The sequence below is a fragment of the Lithobates pipiens genome, unplaced genomic scaffold, assembly GCF_037356315.1.
Source record: "Lithobates pipiens isolate NorthernLeopardFrog02 unplaced genomic scaffold, aLitPip1_a1.2 Scaffold_10, whole genome shotgun sequence".
NCBI classification, from domain to species: Eukaryota; Metazoa; Chordata; class Amphibia; order Anura; family Ranidae; genus Lithobates; species Lithobates pipiens.
The window spans coordinates 77,834,616-77,856,534 of NW_027507686.1; the positions used below are offsets into that span (position 1 = coordinate 77,834,616).

The 21,919-nt window shown below is 43.7% G+C and overlaps 1 pseudogene across 1 annotated transcript in view; it reads right to left on the minus strand.

Moving 5' to 3' along the window:
- The window catches only part of LOC143933056 (cathepsin W-like), an 81,157-nt pseudogene that overhangs the window by 59,017 nt on the left and 221 nt on the right, over positions 1 to 21,919 (minus strand). Inside the window, exon 2 of the transcript XR_013262988.1 lies at positions 21,856 to 21,910. The product of XR_013262988.1 is annotated as a cathepsin W-like (transcript). The remainder of the gene's footprint in view (positions 1 to 21,855; positions 21,911 to 21,919) is intronic.

Sequence of the window (21,919 nt, forward strand, 5' to 3'; positions counted from 1 at the left end):
GTACCTCAGGGGGGAAGCTTGGGAGCTAAGAGAGAGTCTCTCCTTACACGGTCATGGAGAGGTGTCCTGGAACAGGAGCTGGAGGAGACAGTTGGTACGCACGTCCAGAGTAAGGTCATTCAGGAAGGATCCAGGGCAGGTGTTGGTGAGTCGAAAGCTCTGGAAGAGACATGCCAGGGGAGCTGGATGTAGAGCCAGAGGGAGAGATTGTGGGAGTTTGTGTCAAGTTGCTGCAGCTAGGAGGGCGGGCAGGATTTGCAAGTCGGACTTGCTGGGATCAGTAGTCCTTCTACATTTATTCTTCTCTAAATTGGTTGTTACCACAAAGAGGTACTGCAGGCCCCGGCCTACAAAGGACCATCAAGTAAAGGCACTGGAACTTATTCAGAGTGAGGCCTAGTCATGTTCTGATGGTGTGACAGGATTACTAAAATTGGACAGAGTCGTAGTGTGCTGGAGGAAGTGTGCTGGAATAAGTGTTCTGAGCTAAAAGTCTGTCAAGTTTAGGGTCAGCTATCTTGTCCTGCTGAGAAGTGTGACACAATTACTTTTATTCTATAAAGTACAATTCATCCTATGGGCATCCCATGTCCCTTTTCCCCAAACAAGTTCAATCTCCTAATAAAACAACAAAAACAAGCAAGAGTTTATTGAATGAGAAGTGTGTCTAATGGATGTCTGAGAGCAGGGTGAAATGTGTGGATGCTGTAACACGTAGCAACCCGGCTGGGTCATCGCTACCCTCAAATGGAAGGTGAAGGAGCACAAGCTCTCTAACATACACCTGCTCCGTGATGTCATCATGGAGGAGTGGAAGAGGACTCCAGTGGCAACCTGTGAAGCTCTGGTGAACTCCATGCCCAAGAGGGTTAAGGCAGTGCTTTAAAATAAGGGCGGCCACACAAAATATTGACACTTTTGGCCCAATTTGGACATTTTCACTTAGGGGTGTACTCACTTTTGTTGCCAGCAGTTTAGACATTAATGGCTGTGTGTTGAGTTATTTTGAGGGGACAGCAAATTTACGCTGATATTCAAGCTGCACAGTCACTACTTTACATTGTAGCAAAGTGTCATTTGTTTAGTGTTGTCACATGAAAAGATATAATAAAATATTTACAAAAATGTGAGGGGTGTACTCACTTTTGTGAGCTACTGTATGTACTGGGAGTTCTAAACTGCCCGCTAGATTACACTTTAATACATTTCTACACACACACATGCACAACAGCAGTGGGGGGAATAGCATGAGGTTCGGACATCAATCGCACCACATTCCTGTTTAAATTGTAATATGATTCTTTGCAGTGCAATTTGCGCCCATTAATTTCATATTGACACAAATCGCACCACAAAGTATGGGTTTCGTACCGGCAGCATTTGGACAAATACCGATACTAGCTCAAATGCCTGGTATCGGCACCAATACTGATATCAGTGCATCCCTAATTAAAACTGTCAAAAATAAAAACATATGTATGGTATGAGAAAGCATTTTCCATCTTACAATTACAAGTTCATAAAATTACAGCAGTTTGGAGGTTAGAGTTAAGTTGGAGATTAGATTAAGGATAAGGTTAGTGTTGGGTTTTAAGGGAGTTAAGCATTAAGTTAAAGTAATTGTAAAGTGAAACTGTTATTTATGGTTTTAGTCAGGTTTTTATTGCTTTCTTTGTCCTTGCTGGGGAAATTCACACACATTATTGCTCTTGGTTACTATTGTTTCCAGTACAGAAAGTGATGGGTATTCAAAATTTTTGAATTTTGTTGTTACAGGAACAATGGGGTCTCCTGCTCTGGTGACAACTGATGGGACTCTATGCAAACTAAAAACAAGTATTTTTTCCATGTACACCTTAAGTTTTAATGTTAAGGTTGAGTGTTAGCAATAATTTTTTTAGAGATAAGTTAAACAGTTAAACAGTAAAATTTGTAGGTTCTGTATATAATTGTATTCTATTTTATATGTATTGCACAATGCCCTCACTGTGCACACGGCACTAATAATGTTTTCAGTACATGTTTTGCATTCTTTCGAGTTCTGATTAGAATAAGCCTGCCTATGTAACGCCCCTTGTTACCATAAATGTACAATTGTAATATTAATGTGATACCTACGTAATCATGTGTATAAAAGCCTTCAAATGCGTCATAATAGAGGAGAACGGTTATTTGGAAAGATGCTGAGCGTATCTTTTGTGTCTGTTCCCTACTGCAGTAGTTATTAATTTGGAACCACTAATCAATATGAGGATAGGAGTTGCCTATCATCAAAATATCCATTTCAGGTGGCGAAGCCAGCCCAGCAGGGGTTATCAGGTGACCCTGAGTATCCGAAACTAGGAGCTTGAGACGATCCGGGAATTTCTGATAATCAGCCGGCTGAGGTAAGCCTTTTGCTTACATTTGAGTTATCAGACTTCCTTGATCGGTAAGGCATTTTCGGGACAAAGGGAACCTATTTTACTCCCCTTAATCGAACTGTATTGATTAGTGGTTATATGTTATGTTGTCACTGTCTACTGTCCATCAGAGTGTTATAGAGAAAGAGAAGAATAGTGCTGTTCACAGAGTATAATGTAGTACATCTGCTAGATAAAGTAGTTTAGAGGCAAGAGGGTATAGGCACACGTAGAGAAGACTGGCCAGTCATTATGGGCATTAAATTAAGTAAGGGAATGAAGGGTAAGAGACCCTCAAAAATGCCCAGCGCAAGAGGAGCGCTATATATGAACCGAAGGTGCGGTTCCGCCTATACTGAGCCCCTAGATTAATGGTTAAAGTGGACAGGGATCCACAAAGGGTAACTGGGTTACCACCAAAGTCCATAGGGACAAAGAATCATGCAGAGTATACAGCTAGAGAAACAGCTATTTATGTGAGCAGGATGGATCAAGAGTGACATTAACACTAGACAGAAAGGGACTTTTTGATGTTAAGTTGTGGGATGAATTTGGGGTCAGGCACTACAACTAGTAAAGTCAAGAAACAGTAATGAGAGTTAAAACAGAATGCTTTGTATGTTGTCAGAGAGGGAAGATGGGATGAGCACTATGGCTGCCCGTCTGATCATAGAAGGTACAGTAAGTGAAGTATGGAATTACAATACATTGGATGCAAAGGATATCAGAACAAAATAAAGAAAGCAGAAATTTAAGCAAGGAAGTATTAAAAAGCGTTAAAAGAAAGTGAGAGAATGATATGCATGTGTTGTGTACAAATGGGAATAATGTAAGCAATTTTAGAGATATATTTGAGTATGTTTGTGAATGCTGGAACCTTTAGTTCGCTCGCTTGTGTCATGCACGCAAATGTGACCCCCTCCTTTGTGCTCTCCTGAAAGAATGTAGCTGGCATGAGAGATTGGTGATAAGCTGGAGGACACCATGGCAATTTCAGTTTTTTAGACAAAACATGTATAACAAAATGTGCTGGGTTAACGAATCTAATGATAAACAATGTGATCACAATTATTTTTGAATCTGTTTTCCAAACATGGTAAAATCAAGGTTACATTTAACCATGTCTTACACTAATTGAATGTCCTATGATAGTGGAAACAGTGCATTAAAAAAAAAAAGAGAGAGAAATTGAGTAAAATTAAGTAATATGTCCCCCTTTAAGGACATTTATCTGTGCATATATATTAGTGTGTGATATTGAAATTATCATATGAGTATTAATTTCTAATATGAGTTTAACAATTTTATTAATAAATATAGATATATTGAAACTGGTTTAGACAAACTTTGGTTGGAAATGAAATACAGGTTAATGGGAAAATTGGTAAAAATGGAATTAGTTTAGATTAAGATAACAATTTTGTAATTTTACATTTATTGAGTGGAAAGAAAAAAAGTTTAAGATGAAGTTGTTAATTTGAATACAGCTGCAATAATGTTTAACAAAGCCAAGATGAATGGGATACATAGGAAGTTTTTCTACAAAAATGAAATCTTAAAGTCTGATAATAACTTAATGTGTGGTCCATGATGTGAGAGTAATAATAACATTTAAATATAGCAGACCCATCACATCAAGTCCACACTCCCTGTTAGGATAGCTGATGCCTGCAGCCAGTTGGTTTATAGTTTTTGATGGCCAAGTGCTTTCTGGTCCATCATACATATTGTTGGTCCTTTTGTTTTTATGTATTTTTATTTTTGAAATCCAAAGCAGAATGTGTGAATTGTGAAATGATGTGCCCCTTTTCCTTGTAAGTGCAGTGGGTATAAGTAGAAGAATATTTAGGATTTATGGACATCTCTGTATGACTGCAGAGTATTGTTATCATTTATTATAATATTGCCAGGAAAAAGTTGTCTTTTTGAAACATGAAACTGGAGTTCTTACACAAACAGCATGATAGAAAACAAGCCATTGTTTATGCAAGCTGGACCCAGTAATGAAGGGTTCACTCTGATATATCAGAGCTGTAGCTTTATGCAAAGTTGCTATTAGACAAAGTTACAGATATTATTTTGGTTGAATATTTAATTTTTAATGGTCCGACATTCTGCACAGCAAATATATAACTAAGTGTTTGTCTAATGAAAGGTTCAAAATGTGAATTTGTTTTGTGTGTTTATGTACAAATCTAACAATGAAAAATGTGTACATTTGAATCCAGCCACCTTATTGCCTCTATTGGAGGAGGCTGGAGACAAAAAAAAAAGCACATGTGTTAAATTGATGACGTGGGAATCAGCTGCTGTGAGCCCAGTGCAGGACACACTCTCTGAAGTCCCGAGTATTTACTTTTTTGTAGTGTTATTCCTGGTTTTATACCGAGGATGAAGTTTATCACCCAGAAGGATTCCCTGTATTCAGAGTCATTGGATCCTTTTTCCCCAGCTCAAGAAGCAGAGCTCCATGTTTTAGAAAAGCCCGTGAGCTATAAAAAGAGTATATATTTATATAGATAGTCGAGATATAGAGAGCTTTTGGTTCCATTTGAAGGGCCAGAAGTTTGTTTTTACTTCGGCAGGTAAACCAATCAAGCATGCCAAGTTAATTTGATCGGCTGTTTTCAGCCTTCCAGGTTCTTGCTGAGGTAGCCATACTAACAGTAAAACTCACATATGGAAGCAGACCAGGTGACTCTAAGGATGCTACATTTACAGCCCCGGACACTTGCTGGGTCTGTGCAACTCACAGATTCCACCCGAGTTCTGGCCCAGTATAGCTGGGATTAATAATTCAACTTTAAGGACCCCAGAACGAGAAGCACAAGTGGTCCACAGAGGGCAACTTCTTACGAAACAAGACTTTGGAAAAGGTGATCATTTATGTCTGCCAGACACTCTTTTCCCTTCAGCTTGACACATGGACCGTGTCATCAGTCACAAGTAGTTATGGCTGCCTTAGTAAATGAGCGTGGGATAGAGCCAGGGTTCTACACAGTTGTTTTTATAACATACCACTTCTTGTTTTACCTGTTACCAAAGGTGTTACCAAAAGCTGAACATCCCTTCCAGAGATAGCAAAAAGATATATCCAAATGCCCAAGTCAGGATGTTACGAGTATGTATTTTGTTTGTATGGACATGTTTTCTGGATGTCCAGTGGCAAATGCTACTGCAAAGGCCACAGTAAAAAAGTGTTATCAGAAGTAGTTTGTAAGTACAGAGTGCAGAATCTACAGAGAGTAACAGAGGAAATCATTTTTATAGGAGAGTCCTTATTAGAAGTTTTGAGGTTTTATTTTTTACACCCCCTACTGTCTACAATGTAGCGGACAAAGTAGAGTAAGAAACTAGAAAACTTTTGCCTGAATGTTTTATTATATTTTATCAAGCCCGTAGGGGGATGTTGGACTCTCTCCCTATGGGATTTGCTTATATTTGGTCTCAGCAGCTGAAGTCCTCCTTTCGGATCTCACAGAGAATGTTGCTTTTAAGGTTTTTGACAAACTCATTTATGTGTTTTCTCCCCAATTCCAGATCCTAAAAGTTTGGAAGGATCTAAAACTAAAGCCAGTTGACTTGTGGATTGTTAAGAGACATTTATATATAAGGAGATGTTTGGAGACTCAATACAGCATCTATTTCATGTACAGTTTTGCAAAACTTGAAGGAAAAGTGACCTGGATCTACACCAGACAGTGAAAAAATGTCTAAATGAAAGAAATCTCTGTGTTTGATTTGTTTCCCTCTTGCGATCACAGTCTAGGGCAATTTTTGATTCAATTACTTTAATTGTAAGGGATATATATATTTGAAAAGTAGTTTAGCCATGTTGAAGTCATATTTGTCTTTTGTACCTCTTCCATTTTATGTAGAATTGTCTGTGTTTACATGTGCTGATAAGTCAGCATACCAACAATTAAGCTAGAAGGCCATTCTGGCCACAGGAGTGTACAGCCAGTACTCTGTAAATATGTCTTATCAATCATTTGTTTTTCACAGTGAAAAGTCGTTTTGTAATGAAAAAAGCTGCTCAGCTATTATTTTCTCCACAATGGAGTTTTTGCCTCTTTGGCCAGGACTACCTCCACCTAAGCGTGTGGAGGTTCCAGGTTAAAGGTGATAGCAGGTATGGTTAGTGATCAAAATATTGATCAAAAGAGAGGAGACTGTAATGGAAATTTGTAGGTTCTGTATATAATTGTATTCTATTTTATATGTATTGCACAATGCCCTCACTGTGCACACGGCACTAATAATGTTTTCAGTACATGTTTTGCATTCTTTCGAGTTCTGATTAGAATAAGCCTGCCTATGTAACGCCCCTTGTTACCATAAATGTACAATTGTAATATTAATGTGATACCTACGTAATCATGTGTATAAAAGCCTTCAAATGCGTCATAATAGAGGAGAACGGTTATTTGGAAAGATGCTGAGCGTATCTTTTGTGTCTGTTCCCTACTGCAGTAGTTATTAATTTGGAACCACTAATCAATATGAGGATAGGAGTTGCCTATCATCAAAATATCCATTTCAGTTAATGTTAGGGTAAAGTTAATTTAGTTTAGGGTATAGTCAGATTAAGTGTTAGGGGACAGTTAAAGCAGAACTTTGCCAGTTTTTAAGCTGAGGTTCATTAGCGACTCAAATGGGTTGATTTACCACCGCCTCTTCAAAACTCTGCAAGAGCAGCTCCAGGACCATGAGAGAAGAGTGGAAGCTCTGGACCAGGATGCCGAATGCTGGCGCACCTGGTAGGGCTTCCCCATAGTGGTAGGGGCAGCAGCAAGAGATCACTGAACCCTGTCTGGGCCACTAGACAGTCACTGGCATTTAATCCTTCTCTATAATATTAGACACTGTGCCGATCCCCCGGTTTATGGGATCCTCTGCCAGTCACCTCCATGCACAGCTACAGTGGGAGCCGGAGGACTACATCTCCAGCCACAGCCACAGTCACTCCATCACCGAGGGGTGCAGGGCTGCACTGACAGCCAAGACACACTACTGCAGCCTCTAGTCAGTGAGAGCTTTAGAGGGGGCTGTGGGAGCTGTGGAGGGGGGCTGTGAGAACTGTGGAGGGGGGCTGTGAGAGATGAGAGCTGTGGAGGGGGCTGTGAGAGCTGTGGAGGGAGGCTGTGAGAGGGGAGAGCTGTGGAGGGGGGCTGTGAAAACTGAGAGCTGTTGAGGGGGGCTGTGAGAAGGGAGAGCTGTGGAGGGGGGTTGTGAGAGCTGAGATCTGTAGAGGGAGGGCTGTGAGAGGTGAGAGCTGTAGAAGAGGGGGCTGTGAGAGCTGTGGAGGGGGGCTGTGAGAGGTAAGAGCTGTGGAGGAGGGCTGTGAGAAATTAGAGCAGTAGAGGGAGGGCTGTGAGAGGTAAGAGCTGTAGAGGAGGGGGGCTGTGAAAGCTGCGGAGGGGGCTGTGAGAGGGGAGAGCTGTAGAGGGGGGCTGTGAGAGCTGAGAGCTGTAGAAGGAGGGCTGTGAGAGGTGAGAGAGCTGTAGAGGAGGGGGGTGTTGTGAGAGCCGTGGAGGGGGGCTGTGCGAGTTGGAAGCTGTGGAGGGGGGCTGTGAGAGATGAGAGCTGTAGAGGAGGGGGGCTGTGAGAGGTGAGAGCTGTGGAGGGGAGCTGTGAGAGCTGAGATCTGTAGAGTGAGGGCTATCAGAGGTGAGAGCGGTAGATAAGGGGGGCTGTGAGAGCTGTGGAGGGGGCTGTAAAAGGTGAGAGCTGTGGAGAAGGGGCTCTGAGAGGTAAGAGCTGGGGAGAGGGGACTGTGAGAGATGAGAGCTGTGGAGGGGGGGTGCTGTGAGAGCTGTAGAGGGGGGTGTACGAGGTGGGAGCTGTGGAGTGGGGCTATGAGAGCTGTGGAGAGGAGGGTGTGAGAGGTGAGAGCTGTAGAGGAGGGGGGGGGCTGTGGGGGATGTATAGGGGGGAGTGTGAGAGGTGAGAGCTGTGGAGGGGAGCTGTGACCTGTAGAGGGAGGGCTGTGAGAGGTGAGAGCTTTAGAGAAGGGGGGCTGCGAGAGCTGTGGAGGGGGCTGTAAAAGGTGAGAGGTGAAAGCTGTGGAGAGGGGCCTGTGAGAGGTAAGAGTTGTGGAGGGGGGTCTGTGAGAACTGAGAGCTTTAGAGGGAGGTCTGTGTGAGGTAAGAGCTGTAGAAGAGGGGGGTTGTGAGAGCTGTGGAGGGGGGCTGTGAGAGGTGAGAGCTGTAGAGGGGGATGTGAGAGCTGTAGAGGGAGGGCTGTGAGAGCTGTAGAGGGGGGTGCTGTGTGAGCTGTGGATGGGGGCTGTGAGAGGGGAGAGCTGTGGAGAGGGCAGTGAGAGCTGTAGAAGGAGGGCTGTGAGAGGTGAGAGCTGTAGAGGAGGGGGTGCCGTGAGAGCTGTAGGTGGGCTGTGATCGGTGGAAGCTGTGGAGGTGGCTGTGGGAGCTGTGGAGAGGGGCTGTGAGAGGTGAGAGTTGTAGAGGGGAGCGGTGAGAGCTGAGAGATGTAGAGGGTGGGCTGTGGGAGGTGAGAGCTGTAGAGAAGGGGGCTGTGAGAGCTGTGGAGGGGGGCTGTGAGCTGTGGAGGGGGCTGTAAAAGGTGAGAGCTGTGGAGAGGGGGCTGTGAGAGGTAAGAGCTGTGGAGAAAGGACTGTGAGAACTGAGAGCTGTAGAGGGAGGGCTGTGTGAGGTGAGTGCTGTAGAAGAGGGGGGTTGTGAGAGCTGTGGAGGGGGCTGTGAGAGATGGAAGCTGTGGAGGGGGGCTATGAGAGCTGTGGAGAGGAGGGTGTGAGAGGTGAGAGCTGTAGAGGAGGGGGGGCTGTGGGGGATGTATAGGGGGGAGTGTGAGAGGTGAGAGCTGTGGAGGGGAGCTGTGGGCTGTAGAGGGAGGGCTGTGAGAGGTGAGAGCTTTAGAGAAGGGGGGCTGTGAGAGCTGTGGAGGGGGCTGTAAAAGGTGAGAGGTGAAAGCTGTGGAGAGGGGCCTGTGAGAGGTAAGAGTTGTGGAGGGGGGGCTGTGAGAACTGAGAGCTTTAGAGGGAGGTCTGTGTGAAGTGAGAGCTGTAAAAGAGGGGGGTTGTGAGAGCTGTGGAGGGGGGCTGTGAGAGGTGAGAGCTGTAGAGGGGTTGTGAGACGTGAGAGCTGTAGAGGGGGCTGTGAGAGCTGTAGAGGGAGGGCTGTGAGAGGTGAGAGCTGTAGAGGGGGGGTGCTGTGTGAGCTGTGGATGGGGGCTGTGAGAGGGGAGAGCTGTGGAGAGGGCAGTGAGAGCTGTAGAAGGAGGGCTGTGAGAGGTGAGAGCTGTAGAGGAGGGGGTGCTGTGAGAGCTGTAGGGGGGCTGTGATCAGTGGAAGCTGTGGAGGGGGCTGTGGGAGCTGTGGAGAGGGGGCTGTGAGAGGTGAGAGCTGTAGAGGAGGGGGGCTCTGGGGGCTGTATAGGGGGGACTGTGAGAGGTGAGAGCTGTGGAGGGGAGCGGTGAGAGCTGAGAGATGTAGAGGGTGGGCTGTGGGAGGTGAGAGCTGTAGAGAAGGGGGCTGTGAGAGCTGTGGAGGGGGGCTGTGAGCTGTGGAGGGGGCTGTAAAAGGTGAGAGCTGTGGAGAGGAGGCTGTGAGAGGTAAGAGCTGTGGATAAAGGACTGTGAGAACTGAGAGCTGTAGAGGGAGGGCTGTGTGAGGTGAGTGCTGTAGAAGAGGGGGGTTGTAAGAGCTGTGGAGGGGGCTGTGAGAGATGGGAGCTGTGGAGGGGGCTGCGAAAACTATGGAGAGGGGGCTGTGAGAGGTGAGAGCTGTAGAGGAGGGGGCTGTAGAGGCTGTATAGGGGGGACTGTGAGAACTGAGAGCTGTAGAGGGAGGACTGTGTGAGGTGAGTGCTGTAGAAGAGGGGGGTTGTAAGAGCTGTGGAGGGGGCTGTGAGAGATGGGAGCTGTGGAGGGGGCTGCGAAAACTATGGAGAGGGGGCTGTGAGAGGTGAGAGCTGTAGAGGAGGGGGCTGTAGAGGCTGTATAGGGGGGACTGTGAGAACTGAGAGCTGTAGAGGGAGGACTGTGTGAGGTGAGAGCTGTAGAAGAGGGAGGTTGTGAGAGCTGTGGAGGGGGGCTGTGAGAGGTGAGAGCTGTGGAGGGGGGCTGTGAGAGGTGAGAGCTGTGGAGAGGGGTTATGAGAGCTGTAGAGGGAGGGCTGTGAGAGGTGAGAGATTTAGAGGAGCTGGAGCTGTTACAGCTGTGGAGAGGGGGCTATGAGAGCAGTGAAGGTAGGGGGGCTGCGAGAGGTGAGAGCTGTGGAGGGGGGCTGTGAGAGCTGTGGAGGGGGGCTGTGAGAGGTAAGAGCTGTGAAGGGGGGCTGTGAGAGGTGAGAGCTGTGGAGGAGGGCTGTGAGAGGTGAGAGCCGTGGAGGAGAGCTGTGAGAGGTGAGAGCTGTAGATAAGGGGGGCTGTGAGAGCTGTGGAGGGGGCTGTAAAAGGTGAGAGCTGTGGAGAAGGGGCTCTGAGAGGTAAGAGCTGTGGAGAGGGAACTGTGAGAGATGAGAGCTGTGGAGGGGGGGGGGGGGTGCTGTGAGAGCTAAAGATTAAATGTGAAAGAGAGCTGTGTCTCTCCCAACTCTGTCCTTCCTCACCGCGCAGTTTGATAGCAGGGGGAGCCATTTGATTCTAAGATTCACATTTCACCCCCTCTTCTGTAGAATATCTGGCGATCTGGGGTTTAAAATGATACTGAAATGTCTCATAATAACAAACATGTTATACTTACCTGCTCTATGCAGTGGCTTTGCACAGAGCAGGCCCGATCCTCCTCTTCTGGGGTCCCTCCTCGGTGCTCCTGGCCCCTCCTTCACCTTGCTATGGGGGCCCCCTTTCTTTCCTCATTGGCTCACTGACTTTGGTTGACAGCAGCGGGAGCCAATGGTGCCACGCTGCTGTCTCAGCAATGAGGAGGGAGAGTCACAGGCAGCCAAGTCTCTTGTGCAACATCGCTGGATATGGGACTCAGGTGAGTATTGGGGGGCTGAGGTTGACTGCTGCAAGCAGAAGGCTTTTCATCTTAATGTATAGAATACATTAAGATTAAAAACCTTTACAGACACTTTAAGGTTCCAGACACAGTTGTGGTAACACTGCATATTTACTTTCTAAAGCCCCACATCAGTTAGGTACCCCACTGTTTTACCCAAGCAACACATCCACCCAAACAATATCCCTTCTAACTAATCAGAAATGCACAAAAACAGAAATGCACAAAAACATCAAATCTAAATGGCCCATATTACTTACCTAAATCAATGTCCATGTGCTGCACTGGAGTAAATAGTTGGAAGGTTCTCCTTTAGGTCTCTGCATTGCTGCCTGGTTGACACAGACACTTTAGATGTCTAGCTGCAGGGTTTCCTCTGGACAACTGAAGCATCCTAATGACTTTACTATGAGAAGACTGGCCAGTGGAGGGCACAGAGTGAAGGGCTGGATAACCAGTCAGGGCATGCTTTTTTTTGCGCTTTTTGTGTGTGAACAGCACTTTTTTCTGGATTTCTCTGGGCATGCTCAGAGAGTGTTTTTTGGGTTAGTACTTTAACCACTTGCCATTGGCACTTAAACTCCCTTCCTAACCAGACCAATTTTCAGCTTTCGGTGCTCTCACATTTTGAATGACAATTACTCAGTCATGCAACATTGTACCCATATGAAATTTTTGTCCTTTTTCTCACACAAATAGAGCTTTCTTTTGGTGGTATCTAATCACCAATGGGTTTTTCATTTTTGCACTATAAAAGAAAAAAGACCAAAAATTCTGTAAAAAAAAAATGAACTTTTCTTTGTTTCTGTTATAAAATTTAGCAAATTAGTTATTTGTATTCATGAATTTTTGCCAAAATGTATATTGCTACATATCTTTGGTAAAAATAACCCAAATTGGTGTATATATTTTGATCTGTGTAAAAGTTATAGAGTCCACAAGCTATGGTGCCAATCTCTGAAACTTGATCACACCTGAAGTACTGATGGCTATCTCTTTTCTTGAGACCCTAACAAGCCAGGAAAGTAAAAATACATTCTAATGTATTTAGTAAGAGGCATGGTGAGTTTTTTGCTCTATACCTGTGGGTTTTCCACATTCTGTAAAGCCCACTGTCTGCATCCTAGGTTTGTTTGGAAGAGGCCATTGTCCCAATATGGGAACAAGGTGGTTGACTTTTGTGGTGCCCGAGCCTCTCCTTCCCCCAAGCATCCACCCACCTTTCATGGGCTGGCTTGCTGTGTTTGGTTAGGGGTTTGTTAGTGTGTGGGAGGGGCACAATATTTTTTTTAGTTTGGAGTGGTATTTTTCACACAGGGTTCTCATTTTAAGCCTTAACAGACCCAAATGGCCTAGTATGTATTACGGCAGGTTTTTTTTTGTCGTGGGTTAAAATCTTGCAGCTGCAATGTAGATTTGGAAGTCTTCTCTAAAGCAATACATCTTTGAAGCAGCATTTTGGATACATGCTATAGATGCACCACTTTACAGGCAGAGTAAGCCCCCCAAGTTACTAGCTTTTAAGCAATTATGCATTTTTAAAGGCACTTATCCTTGTTTCGTTTTTGGGGGTTGTCCAAATTGGTAACATTGATTTATGTCCCTCAGGGTGGGACCTGGGCCCCCATACCTATTTTAAGGCCAATAACTAGAATATAAGCCAGCCAAGTGTGTGTGTGTGTGTGTGTGTGTGTGTCAAGAGAGTACATTTGGGTATCCTTATGGAGTTTGTAACACAGGTATTTTCTCTTTGTATTTTGTTAGGTCTTTGCAAAACAGATGTGTTTTAGAGCAAGTATTTTTGACTTTTTCTTGGGGGGGGGGGGATATTTTTCACTAAAATATTTTTGATGTTGTCAATCTGTGTTGTTTGTAGATTATTAGTTTGACTTTGGTTTAATTGTCTGTGCTGCATTATTTTGCAAAATCTTCCTCAAGCTGTTCATTTCCTGTTAACTCCTCTGCAAAATGGTCAGACCTCAAAACCATATTATGTTGGTGTCTCAAATTAACAGACATGTGTTTTTTGCTTTCCTTACCCTAGAGTCCACAAGCTATGGTGCCAATCTCTGAAACTTGATCACACCTGAAGTACTGACGGCTATCTCTTTTCTTGAGACCCTAACAAGCCAGGAAAGTAAAAATACATTCTAATGTATTTAGTAAGAGGCATGGTGAGTTTTTTGAAGTTGTCATTTTTTCCCACAATTCTTTGCAAAATCAAGATTTCTTTTTTCTTTTTTTCACAAAATTGTCATATTAGCAGGTTGTGTGTCACACACAGCATATGCATACCACAAATTACACCCAAAAACACATTCTATTACTTCTCCTGAGTATGACAATACTACATGTGTGAGACTTTTACACAGCCTGGCCTCATACAGAGGCCCAACATACAGGGAGCACTTCCAGGCGTTCTAGGAGTATAAATTACACATATCATTTCTTGACTACCTCTTACACTTTTGAAGGCTCTGGAGCACCAGGACAATGGAAACGCCCCAAAAATTACCCCGTTTTGGAAAGAAAACACCCCAACGTATAATCTTTGAGGCATATTGGGTCTTTTGAACATGTCATTTTTTTCTACAAGTTTTGGAAAATGTGAAAAGAAAAGGCATTTTTTTTCACACAAAGTTGTCCAGTTATACAATATTTCTAACACATAGCATGTACATAACAAAAATTACACCCCAAAATATACTCCTACTGAGAACGACAATACCACATGTGGGAGACTTTTCCACAGCCTGGCCACATACAGAGGCTCACCATGCAAGGAGCAGGATCAGGTGTTCTAGGGGCATAAATGTCAAATCTAATTTGATTACCCATTACACTTTTTTGAGAAACTGATGGGCACTATAGTTACATGGATGTTACATGGATGAGGCATGGCTGAGTATGGCTGGGTATTGTTGAGTATGGCTAAGTATGGCTGGGTATGACTGAGTATTGCTAGGTATGGCTGAGTATGGCTGGATATTTCTGGGTATTTCTGGGTATGGTTGAGTATGGTTGAGTATGGTTGAGTATGGCCGAGTATTGCCGAGTATTGCCGAGTATGGCCGAGTATTGCCGAGTATGGCCGAGTATTGCCGAGTATGGCCGAGTATTGCCGAGTATGGCCGAGTATTGCCGAGTATTGCCGGGTATGGCCGAGTATTGCCGGGTATGGCCGAGTATTGCCGGGTATGGCTGAATATTGCCGGGTATGGCTGAATATTGCCGGGTATGGCCGAGTATGGCTGGGTTTTGCTACGTATGGCTGGGTATTTATAGGTATGGCTGAGTATGGCTGAATATTGCTGGGTATGGCTGGGTGTTGCTGAGGATGGCTAAGCATGACTGGGTATTGCTGAATATGGATGGCTAAGTATGGATGGCATGGCTAAGTATGGATTGCATGGCTGAGCATGGATGAATGGCTGAGTATGGATAGATGGCTGAGCATGGATGGATGAGGCTGCAATGGGCACCAAGCAGTGCTGTGGGCACTACAGATCCAGCCCATAGCGATGTTGCACCTGATCTCTCCCCTATCCGTTAACACTGTACCAATCGATACAGAGAGGGGAGAGAGGAAACAGACATGACACCAGATTGTTTACAAGTGATCACTTTGTCATTTGGCGGAGCAATCACGTGGTAAATGGCGGTCACGGAAACTCGCATGTGCGTGCCCCTGGTAGCACGCGGGAGTGCGATTCTGGGAGGAAGTCATAGTACACCCTCCCAGAGTTATTGAGCCACGCTGTAGCCATCATTCAGCTATGCCCGCAAGTACGTTTAGAACTGCATGAGATCAATGTAAGCAGTGCGCTTGCGCAAGTGGCTGTTGTGCTCAATCACATCGTTTGTTCACTCCACAGCCAAAATTTTAGTAAATGTTAACAACGTACATGCAATTGCATGGGTTGAACGGGCGCACATCTAAACGTCACAATTTTTTGTTTACGCTGGTTCACCGTTATGTATTTTTTAAAGGAGATTTGCGCACAGGTCATGTTAGCATGTTATGTTGCCAACATGTGACATACATCTTGTTAAAATTATGTAAAAAGACTCTCGCTCCTCTAGCTCCTAAAAGGGCACCTTCCCCCTTCCTAACCTTCCCCTCTAATACATATGATTTCCAAGGGCTAACTTTTGCTTTTAAAGAGGAACTCCACACTCCATTCTCCAATGCTCTTGTCTTCCCCTTCTAATCCCTTGGATTTCTATGGGCTAACGTTTGCTTTTAAAGGGGAAATACACATTCCATTCTCAAAATGCTCTTGTCTCCCCCCCCCCCCCAAATCCCTTGGATTTCGCTGGGCTAACTTTTGCTTTTAAAGGGGAACCCCACACTCCAGTCTCCAATGCTCTTGTCTCCCCCCTCTACCCCCTTGGATTTCCATGGGCTAACTTTTACTTTTAAAGGGGAACTCCACACTCCACTTTATTTGCAAAAGGCTGTGAGCTGCCTTCACCAATCCAAACCACATCCTTTTTCAGAGCATACAACAGGGCCAGCTAGGAAAGGGGCGAGAAGAGCGATTGCCCAACCCCCTCCTGAACCATACAAGGCCACATGCACTCAACATAGCTGGCTGCCTTTGAGGCATGTTGGACTCAGCCCAATACCAACCACAAAGCACCTTGTACCCACTAGTTTAAAAGGGTTTTCCACATTCTGTAAAGCCCACTGTCTGCATCCTAGGTTTGTTTGGAAGAGGCCATTGTCCCAATATGGGAACAAGGTGGTTGACTTTTGTGGTGCCCGAGCCTCTCCTTCCCCCAAGCATCCACCCACCTTTCATGGGCTGGCTTGCTGTGTTTGGTTAGGGGTTTGTTAGTGTGTGGGAGGGGCACAATATTTTTTTAGTTTGGAGTGGTATTTTTCACACAGGGTTCTCATTTTAAGCCTTAACAGACCCAAATGGCCTAGTATGTATTACGGCAGGTTTTTTTTTGTCTTGGGTTAAAATCTTGCAGCTGCAGTGTAGATTTGGAAGTCTTCTCTAAAGCAATACATCTTTGAAGCAGCATTTTGGATACATGCTATAGATGCACCACTTTACAGGCAGAGTAAGCCCCCCAAGTTACTAGCTTTTAAGCAATTATGCATTTTTAAAGGCACTTATCCTTGTTTCGTTTTTGGGGGTTGTCCAAATTGGTAACATTGATTTATGTCCCTCAGGGTGAGACCTGGGCCCCCATACCTATTTTAAGGCCAATAACTAGAATATAAGCCAGCCAAGTGTGTGTGTGTGTGTGTGTGTGTGTGTCAAGAGAGTACATTTGGGTATCCTTATGGAGTTTGTAACACAGGTATTTTCTCTTTGTATTTTGTTAGGTCTTTGCAAAACAGATGTGTTTAAGGGCAAGTATTTTTGACTTTTTCTTGGGGGGGGGGGATATTTTTCACTAAAATATTTTTGATGTTGTCAATCTGTGTTGTTTGTAGATTATTAGTTTGACTTTGGTTTAATTGTCTGTGCTGCATTATTTTGCAAAATCTTTCTCAAGCTGTTCATTTCCTGTTAACTCCTCTGCAAAATGGTCAGACCTCAAAACCATATTGTGTTGGTGTCTCAAATTAACAGACATGTGTTTTTTGCTTTCCTTACCCTTTTCCAAGTCCTGTTTTGTTGACCAATAAAATTTGTAGCAAATTTAGTTTTTTTGTTAATAATTTGTTTTGCCGATGCATGTTCAATCCAAGTAATGCATTCTACACTCTCTCCCTCCCTAAACAATTTTCATGCAACAGATTTCCCAGCTGCAGGTTAACTAGGCTCATTGGTATGGCAAAACAAAAAAAGGTGTGATTTGTCTAAAAGCTACTTCCCTGGTGCCTTCATGGTAGCATAGTATGCCTATGCTGTCATGGATAGGCACCAGGAAAGGAAAATTACGGAGATGTAAGTATTACATTTTCCATTTTAGTGCAGTGGTTCTCAGCCTCAGTCCTCAAGTACCCCCGACAGGACATGTTTTGGGAATTTATCTTAGCTAAAATAGCTGTCCAAAATACCAAGCCATTCACTGTGATTTAAAGCACCTGTGCAAGATGAAGAAAAACCTGCAAACGTGAACTTTTAGGGGTACTTGAGGACAGTGTTGAGAATCACTAAAATCTAGCTCAAGAAAATCCTATTCTAATTGTAGGCATTTGAGGGAAACCAAGTGTGTGTTAGAACCCCTGCTTGTCTTTTTTTAGGTTGGGCTTTGTGTCCCTTTTCTGAAAATTGCCTTGACATCCTGTCACATAGATAAATGAACAGGAGAGATATAAGGGACTTTTTAGGTGCAGAATAAATTGCAAAAATATAAAATATAATATTTAAAAGTTTTTTATTTATTTTTTTATGCCCCCTGCGGTCGCCTGTCACTTATTTTCCCCTTGATGCAGACAACCATCTGAAATTGTGGCAGTTTTTGGATCTACTATAGGAGATATATAGGAGATAGGCTTGTACCTCAAACCTGGACAGCATCCCCTGACGAAGCCCGACATATGGGTGGAACATGTTGGGAAGTCCATCTTACAGTGCTGACTTGATAACATTGTGTTACATTGTACTTGCTAATTGCTATACCTTTTAACAATTTTTTATTTTGGTTTTCAAAATAAAAAAAAAATTTTTTTTTAGATATTATATTTGATATTTTTGCAATTTATTCTGTACCTAAATAATCCCTTATATCCCTCCTGTTCATTTACCAATTTCAGGGATGTGGTGCCAAAACTAAGTTGATAGATCCATGATCAAAAAAACCTTTCCTGTCACATAGCCATTTATCACTCAATCATGTAGAAGCAAAGATGCTGTTTTTTTTTATTTTCCTTGCATGTCCCCCTCAGATCTCCAGCAACCGCACTTCCAAGTGCAAAGTGGATTTGCCATTAGTAAATAAACTCCAAAGTCCAAGATACCTAATAATTTGGGGTGTACACAGCAAAGTGGGGTGTGCACAGCAGAGTGCAATATACCTGAAGTCATTGGTAGGGTTTTACCCTCACTTCCTGTTTGGCTATGTGACAGGAAGTGAATAAATTTTAAGGAGAACCTGGCAAAATTTGGGAGGTGTCTTCACCCTATCGGGGGTGCAGACATCCCTAAAAACTGACAAGACTTCTAATCCCTCTGCACTCAATCCCCAAGCAAAAATAAGAAAGGATTTCATTTAGTTTAACTTTGCAAAGACATATTCTTAAATTCAACTGTGATGCATGTCAATGGCCCATTTAGACCTTGTTCAATATAAAACACCAGTTGCCTTTCACTATAAACATTTGTTATCCAGTCCCGGAAATCTGCATCTGCTTTACTATTAATTTACATAAAAATTAGGTTCCTGCAGCTAGATGTGCCAAATGCATCTAGATGCGCGGCCGCTGTATATGTGAGATGTGCAACTGCTGTGTGCGCGGAGGTATGTACCCGTGGCGCATAACTGGTTCTCAGAAGCGATTGCCAGCACACAGGAATGACATCACTCCCCTCCAGGAAGTTGCTTGTACTGCTGCTAATTTCTTCCCACCACCATGCCCTGCTCACTGTTCTCTGAGGAAGAGATAATCCTTATTTGTAAATTAAGATACTTTTGTATTTATTTTTACATGGGGTGGTGTTTGTATGATGTAGGTTCTTGTGTCCACCAGCAGAGAGAAGTTGGGTAGATGCCACACTCCCAAATCTGAAGCATAATAATGGTCTAGCACAGTGGTCTTCAAACTATGGCCCTCCAGTTGTTCAGAAACTACATCTTAACTAGTTGTGTCTGTGAATGTCAGAGTTTTACAATGCCTCATGGAATGTGCAGTTCCGCAACAGCTGGAGAGCCGTAGTTTGAAGATTTCTGATCACTCTAGCATGTCTTGAAAAAAGGTGTTTTTTTATGTGTCTTGTAAAATTCCCAAGAAATATCGTTTAGAAAATACAAGTGGGTCATGGCACATCTACGTTCCAAATTTGGCACTTAAGATGGTCATGCACTATGCAATCTGATTGGCCAATCTCTGTACAACTCAATATTTAGGCAAAATTGGTAATAGGAGGATGCACTTGAACAATTAATTCAAATTATATCAAATCAAACAGTCTCTTGCACTAAATCGAATTGATTTAAGAACTAACTGATTGCAGTATATGGTCCCCTTTAAAGATCAAGATATGAAAATATTAATTTTAGAAACACTTCTCTGTAATTTGTAATGTATTGAAAGATTTGGGTAAAAAAAGAAAAAAAACACATTTCAAAGATATATTAGAAGTGATAGGAATGAGATTAGCATCAAAAGGGTTAATTAACTGAGAACACCTACTAATTGCCTAACAAGACACAGCCAATGAGATTAAATTAACCAATTGTATTGGACGTGTGCTATTATCAATGAGAAAACCGCAGTTTACATATGCGGGTATTTCTTATCGCTATTTGCCCTTCAGTGTGCGCCGGTTCGCACGTTCGAGTAATGACTTTTCCGACATACAAATTAATGTATGAACTGGTGCAGTGCCTTCTTCTTAGTAAATCACCCCTTTGTTTTTTTTTTGTTTTTTTTAACCACTTCCCGACCAGCGCACGACAATGTACGTCGACAGAATGGCACGGGCAGGCATATTGGCGTACATTTACGTCCAATCTTCAATGCCGCCCTGCCATCGGGAGCGCGCCGCCGGCGGCGCGCTCCCGCACTGGTCGGGACCCCCGTGAGTCCGGTCGCGGGACCCGCGGACTCGATCGCCGCAGGCATACCCGCGATAGTCTCACGGGACGGCTGAATGGAGGAAATGCCGTGTAAACAGCATTTCTCCATTCTGCCTAGCAACTAGTGACGCTGATCTCTGCTCCATGTGATTGGAGCAGAGATCAGTGTTCACTAAATGAAAGCCCAACCCCCCCACAGTTAGTAACACACTCCTAGGAACACTTAACCCCTACACTGCCACCCACTGGTTAACCCTTTCACTGCCAGTGTCATTTACACAGGAATCACTGCATTTATATAGCAGTGATTACTGTATAAATGACAATGGTCCCACAAATGTGTCAAAAATGTCCGATGGGTCCCCCACAATTTCGCAGTCACAATAAAAATTGCTGATCGCCGCCATTACTAGTAAAAAAAAAATAATAAAAAATTATTAATAAAAATGCTATAAAACTATCCCTATTTTGTAAACGCTATAACTTTTGCGCAAACCAATCAATAATCGCTTATTGCGATTTTTTTTTTTTTACCAAAAATATGTAGAAGAATACGTATCGGCCTAAACTGAGGGAAAAAAATGTTTTTTTATATATTTTTGGGGGATATTTATTATAACAAAAAGTAAAAAATAATGCGTTACTAAAAGGGGGGGTCTGGGGGGGCTGCTGCAGCACAAAAGGTTTTTCACCTTAATGCATAGAATTCATTATGGTGAAAAACCCTGAGGGTTTACAAGCCCTTTAACAGTGGACAGTGCAGTCTCAAGTTAGCTTGGAGAAAGGTGAGGGAAGAGAAAGGAGCAGGCTAGGGTGAGAGTGCATGCCACGGTGGCTTCATATGGTGTTGTAAAAGAAAGAAACCACACTGAAAAGGAAACCTGGGGCAGCCATTATGGCATCAGCATAAGCTGGAAGACAGACAGACCTAAAGATTAAGGCTGGGTTCACACTATTATGAATTGGATGCGGTTTCCCCATGTCCAATTCGTACAGCAGGAGATTGTGACTGGCTCTCTATGGAGCCGGTTCACACATCTGCACAGCGGCTCCTGTGCGAATTGCACAGGAGCCCTGTGCATCTTTTGGACAATTTGGTCCATTTCAGGCTGAAATCAGACCTGAAACGATGAATGGAGACCCGCCAAACCCCTGCTGTGAGCCGTTGCGTTCCCAAGTGTAATCCAGCCTCAAAGATAACCGGCATACTCAGTAAGTGATTTAATCAGCTGCTGAAAGTGCTTAAAAAAATCTGATTGCTTAAAAAATCTGAAGCTTTTTTGACTCTACCTCTCTTGTGGAGCACAGGAGTGCAGGTTTTTCTGAAAAGATCCTAACCATATGGTCAGTATCTGCCCAGAAGCTTGGACCTGGACTTGGCTCAGCCTCTCAGCAATTCACTGAGAACCTGAGCTAGCCCCCCTGCCTCTTCCACAGCTCAGTGCTCCAGTGACCACTGACTGATAGTCACTCTCTGCTCAGAGCGGAGGGGGAGAAGTGAGCAATCAGTGGTGTTTCATTGCTCAGTTCTCTCACTGCAGAGCTGGCAGGAGACAGATGCAGCATCCACCTAGGTAAGTATAAATGTTTATTTTCTTTAAATCCTAAACTTCTATTTTAATATCACTTTAATATTGACTGGAAATGGGATTTAATGTAACATAAGCAATCTGAAATAAGTCAAAGTTCTAGATAATATGTTTCCAGTAACAAAAGTGATGTTAATTTTCAAAAATAAAATACATGAACATATTGATGAAGTGCTCACCTTTTTTGCTCTGATAGTTCTTACTGAATTCCTGGATAAAGTTCTCAAACTGTGCCTAGAAAGC